Below are 5,938 nucleotides of genomic sequence, written 5' to 3'. Positions count from 1 at the left end.
TAGGAAAAGAAAGTAGGATGCTTGGCTGCATAGCTAGAGGTAAAACAAGCAGGAAGAGGGAGATTGTGATCCCGCTATATAGAGCGCTGGTGAGACCCCATTTGGAATAATACTGTGTTCAGTTCTGGAGACCTCACCTACAAAAAGATATTGACAAAATTGAACGGGTCCAAAGACGGGCTACAAGAATGGTGGAAGGTCTACGGATTAATTGTTTCAGCAGGAAATTTCTCCTTAGTTCTAAGTGGCTTCTCTCCTTCTTTAGTTTCCACCCATTGCTTCTTGTTCTGCTCTCTGGGGCTTTGGAGAATAGACTGATTCCTTCTTCTTTGTGGCAATAACCCCTGAGATATTGGAAGGCTGCTATCCTGTCTCCCCTGGTCCTTCTTTTCACAGGTTATGATTACTAAGAAACTGACACTGACGTTGAGGAAGAAGACAGAGAGAAGGAGGGAAAGAAAGGGAGAGTAAGAGAGAAGGGAGGGAGGAAGAGAGAGAGAGAGAGAATGTGACCATCAGTCATGGATGGATGGATGGATGGATTTCTAACCACTGATACATCAAATAAAGTGGTTATTCTTCTTTCTTTTCTGTAGGCTTATTTAAAAAGTCAATTAGAAGAACCGTAAGCATTTTCTGCTGGCAACAAGAAGATTCAAATTCTTGAGTCCTTGGTTGATGGTGGCATCTCCTGTACTTTCCCCACTCCCATCGCCAGTCTTGGCATCACAATCAGGGACCTCCAGAATTAAGCAAAAAGTATTTCTTTTACATCTTTTTTTTTTTTAAAGGGCTCTTTCTGGCCACTGGATCAACAGGGGAAGAAACCTCAATTAAACCAGGGTTGTTATTTTCTCAGCCTGCCTCCTGTGTTCACATCTGCTGGCAAACAGAGACCTAGAGAGAGAGAAGAAGAAGAAGAAAAGACGAGTCTAGCCTTTTCCAACCAGGGTTTTTGGGGGCATTTTGTGGTTTGGGGAGGGGACACACAAACAGAGAGAGAGAGGAGAGAAAAGGACAAAGAAAGGAAGAGACAGAAACAGAGAAAGAGAGAAAGAAACAGAAAGACAGAAAGAGAGAAAGAAACAGAGAAAGACAGAAAGAGACCAAAAAAAGACTGAGGGGAAAAAGAGAGGGAAAAACAGAAAGAAAGAAAGGAAGAAAGAAAGACAGGTAGACAAAGAGACAGAAAGAGAAAAACAGACAGAAGGAAAAAGAAAAAGGAAAAAAGCAAAGAAAGAGAGAGAGAGAGAGGGAGAGACAGGAAGAAAGAAAGAAAGAAAGAAAGAAAGAGAAAGACGAAAGGAGAAAAGATAGAAGGAAACAGAGAGATAAGAAAAAGATGGGAGGAAAAAAAGCAAAGAAATAAAGAGACAGGAAGAGAAAGAGTAAGTCAGAAACAGAAAGAGAGGGAAAAAGAAAAAGGGAAAAAGCAAAGAAATAAAGAGAGATAGGAAGAAAGAAAAAGAAAGTGAAAGGAAGGAAGGAAGGGACAGACAGAGAGAGAAAGAGACAGAAAGAAAGGAAGGGAGGAAAGGAGGAAGGGAGGAAGGGAGGAAGGAAAAACAGAAGGAAAAAGAAAAAGGGGAAAGCAAAGAAAGATAGACAGAAAGAAAGAAAAAAGAGAAAGACGAAAGGAAAAAAGACAAAGAGAAATAGAAAAAGAGGGAGGGAAAAAGAAAAAAGGGGGAAAAAGAAAGGGAGAGAGACAGGCAGCTAGAGACAAGAGTCAGAAAGAAACAGAGAAAGAGACAAAGACAGGGAGAAATAAACAGAAAGAGAGGAAAACACAGAGAGAGAGAAAGAGTCTGGCTAAATCTGTCCACTGGGGTGGGAAAAGAGATTTCCATTGCTAATGGCTGGCCCAGGGCCAAGTTTCCTTTTTCGCTCCCTCCGAAAACCTGCCTGGCCCGACCGAGACGGGAACGCCGAGGCAGCTGCCTTGTTTTTTGTGTCCCCCAGGCAGCAGGGCTTCCTTCTACCCCCCACCCCCACCCCCGTTGGGCAGGTGGGGTGGGGGCCAAAACCTTCTTTGCAGCATCTCCTCCATCCTGTCCGATCTGCCCTGCCTCCCTTGGGCCTCCATCTGCTTCCCAGCAGGGGCGGGGGCTCCCACCCACCCCTCTCTGGATGGTGGGGGGGGGCTGTGTGCTTTCCAGCTATGGACCGGGTCTATCGTGGGCCCCCCACCCCCCTAAGCTGGACTCTGGACAAGTTCGATCTGTCTTTCTTCCACCTTGGGGATTTGACGACAGGGTGGAACTTCAACCCCCAGAATTCCCCAGGCAACATGGCAGCTGGGGAATGCTGGGAGTTGAAGTCCAAACATGGTGATGATGGTTGAGGAATTCTAAGAGTTGGAGATACAGTGGTACCTCTGCTTAGGAACTTCATTCGTTCCGTGACCCAGTTCTTCAGTAGAAAAGTTTATAAGAAGAAGCCATTTTCCACATAGGAATCAATGTAAAAGCAAATAATGTGAGTGATTGGGGAAACCACAGGGAGGGTGGAGGCCCTGTTTCCTCCCAGGAGATTCCTGGAGAGGCCCCATGGAGGCTTCTCCCCACCTTTTCCGGCCCTGTTTCCTCCCAGGAGATTCCTAGAGGCCCCATGGAGGCTTCTCCCTGCCTTTTCCGGTTACAGTTTCGGAGGCTGGGGTTTGTAAGTGGAAAATGGTTCTTGGGAAGAGGCAAAAAAATCTCGAACACCCGGTTCTTATCTAGAAAAGTCCGTAAGTAAGAGGAGTTCGTAGGTAGCGGTACCATGGTAAATCAATGGCTTGCCACACTCTCCATAGAAGGCCTGATGTTTATGGGAACTTGGGAGATACAACTTACCTAAGTGGTATCATACACCTGCGCAACTTGCATATTTTTATCGGAATGTTAAGGGCGCCTGTTGGCATGGAGGCCTGGAGAGAGCGGTGTCCATGCACAAGTTTTGAGAGTTTTTGGGAGTGCAGAAATTCTGGAAAGAGGTGCAAGAGGAAATTAATAGGATGTTAAATATAAAATGGGTGGCAGTATTAGTCATGAGGAGTGATATGAGTGAATTCAGAGAAATTAAAGCAGCAGCCATCGAAAGTGCCCAGGCGGGAATAGTTTTAGGCTGGAAGGATGCCACAAAATGGACAATACGAAATTGGTCCCCGTACATGGTGGAACACACTCAGTTTGAAATTACAGATACAAAGATGAATATGATAAATGAAAATAAAGTGAAAGAACTGATGGGTAGAGGGGACAGGGCTAGAGGTTTTAAGGTTAGTAGAATTTGAGACCAAGGTGTAAAGAATAAACTGGAATCACTCTATAATTTGTAAATATTGTAATGTTCTTGGTTTAAAAAGATATAAAAATGGTACACCCTTTCCTTCCTTCCTTCCTTCCTTCCTTCCTTCCTTCACTCCCTTCCTTCCCTCCTCCCTCCTTCCTTCCTCCTTCCATCCCTCCTCCCTTCCTCCTCCCTCCTTTCTTTCCTTCCCTCCTCCCTCCTTTCCTCCTTCCCTCCCTCCTCCATACTTCCTTCCTCCTTCCTTCCTTCCCTCTCCCCCTTCCTCCCTCCCTCCTCCGGTGGAGTCTCTCTGCCACCTTCCCAGGTGAATTGGGCTTGGCGGAAGGAAGGAGTCAGCCAGCGCATTGATGTCAGGTTAAAAAAAAAAAAAAGCTCCTTCAGCAATGTCAGGTTTTTAGAGGAGGGGGGGGAGAGCCACAAAACCTGCCCTGGATCACCAAGCTGGCTTGTTTGGATGAGCCGTCAACTCTGGAGGAACCAGGGACCGGGCAGGTGTACGCACGTATCATTGGATCGTCCAGTAAAAGGTTATTAAAAAATAATTTAAAAACTTTTTTTTTGCCCCAGCCCAGGCGGAGGTTGCAAAAGGGAGGGGGGGGGAGATTTCAGCCTCGGCCCCCAACCAGGCAGCCCGGCTCCCCCAAGCGCGCTTCCCGGTCCGGTCCGGGCTTTGCGTGCGACCGCGCGGCTTGTGAAGTTGTGTTGCGGCCGGGATGAGCGGCGTGGGCACCAACCCCGCTTTTGTCCCCCAGCTTGGCCGCGCGGCTGTCGGGGCTGCTTTGGGCTGGCAGCTATAGAAACTGGAGCGCCCGGAGCCGCCGCGCTCGGTTTCCCTTTCTTTCCCTTCTCCTTTTTTCGCAGTCTTTCCTCCCTTTAATCCCTCGCAGAAATGTCAGGCTGGGAGGGGGGGAGGCGGGGAAAACGCATTGCCTGAAGTTTGGCAAGCAATTATATTTTAGGATAAAGTGTGTAGAGGCAGGCAGGGGAGGGAGGGAGGGAGGGAGGGAGGAGAGAGGGGGAGGGAGGGGCAGGAGAAAAGGAGGGGGGAGGGAAAAGGAGAGGAAAGAAAAAGGAAGCAAGGGGAGGGAAGGAAGGGAGGACAGACAGACAGGGAGGGGATACAGAAAAAGGAAAAAGGAAGGGGAGGGAAGGAAGGGAGGACAGACAGACAGGGAGGAAGGGGATACAGAAAAAAAGGAAGAGAAAAGGAAAAAGGAAGGAGAGGGAAGGAAGGGAGGACAGACAGAGGGATGGAGGGAACAAGGAAAAGGGAAGGAAAGAAAAAGGGAAGGAAGGGAGGACAGAGGAAGGAAGAGAAAAAGGAAGAAGGAAAAAGGAAGGAGAGGGAAGGAAGTGAGTGAGTACAGATGGAGGGAGGGAACAAGGAAAATGGAAAGGGCAAGGAAAGAAGGAAGGAAGGAAGGAAGGAAGGAAGGAAAGGAGTGAGGAAAAAGGGCAAGGAAGGAAAGAAGAAGACAGGCAAAGAGTGAGGAAGGAAGGGAGGAAGGAAAGAGAGAGAGACAGGGAGGGAGGGAACACAGAAAAAGGAAGAAGGAAGGAAAAAAAGAAGAGGGAAGGAAGCAAGGACAGACAGAGGGAAGAAGGGAACAAGGAAAAGGGAAAGAAAAAAGGAAGGAAGGAAGCGAGGACAGACGGAGGGAGGGAAGAAGGAAAGAGGAAAGGGGAAGGAAAGAAAAAAGGGAGGAAAGGAGTGAGGAAAAAGGGCAAGGAAGGAAAGAAGAAGACAGGAAAAGAGGAAAGAAGGAAAGAAAGAAAACATTTTACCCGTCTAGCAACAGTGTTTCTCAATGCCAGCAGATTGGGGTGGGCCCTTGAGGTCCCAGAATTCCCCGGCCGGCCTGCATGTGGACTGCTGGACTCTGGGAGTTGGAGTTCACTCAGGCTGCCTGGGGGGTTCTGGGAGTTGCTGGCTTATCCGTCCGTCTCGCTGGATGACAAACGTCACAGGTTTCGGGTGCCCCCTTGTGCAACCCAGGCCCCGAAGGCTCAGGGGAGGCCTCAGCCAGCCAATTCTCTGCCTCCCTCCCACGTTTGTGGACATCCGACCACCAGTGCGAGGGCAGACTGAGTCCGGAGAAGGTTGTGCAAGACAAAAGGTTTCCCTCATCTTTCTCCCTCCCTCATCTTTTCTTCCTCTTCCTCTTCCTTCCATCCTTCCTTTCCTCTCTCAATCTGTTTGTTTTCTCCCTCTCTCCCTCATCTTTTCTTCATCTTTCTCATCTTCTTTCCTTCCATCTATCCTTTCTTCCATCCTTACTTTCCCCTCTCCCCCTATCTAGGTCTGTTGTCTGTCTGTCTGTCATCTCTCCTGTCCCTCCATCTCTTATCTTTTCCTCCCCTTCCTCATCATCTTTCCATCCTTCCTTCCACCCTTCATTCCTTCCTTCCCTCTCCTTCCTTACCCCTACTTCCTGCCCTGTTCCTCCTCCTTTTTCCTTGTTTCCTCCCTCTCTTCCTCCTTCCCTCTTACCCCCAGCTGTTCTCCCAACCTTCTGGAGCTCTTCTGGAGAGAGGGGGGGAGAGGGAGGGATGGAGAGAGAGGAGGGAGAGAGAGAGGGAGGGAGAGAGAGGGAGAGACTGGGATGGAGAGATTAAGGGAGGGAGAGAGAGAGAGACAGACAGA

The sequence above is a fragment of the Erythrolamprus reginae genome, chromosome 8 (assembly GCF_031021105.1).
Source record: "Erythrolamprus reginae isolate rEryReg1 chromosome 8, rEryReg1.hap1, whole genome shotgun sequence".
Classification (NCBI taxonomy): Eukaryota; Metazoa; Chordata; class Lepidosauria; order Squamata; family Dipsadidae; genus Erythrolamprus; species Erythrolamprus reginae.
The sequence above is the reverse complement of the archived record's forward strand: the minus strand, read 5'-3'. Positions refer to the sequence as shown.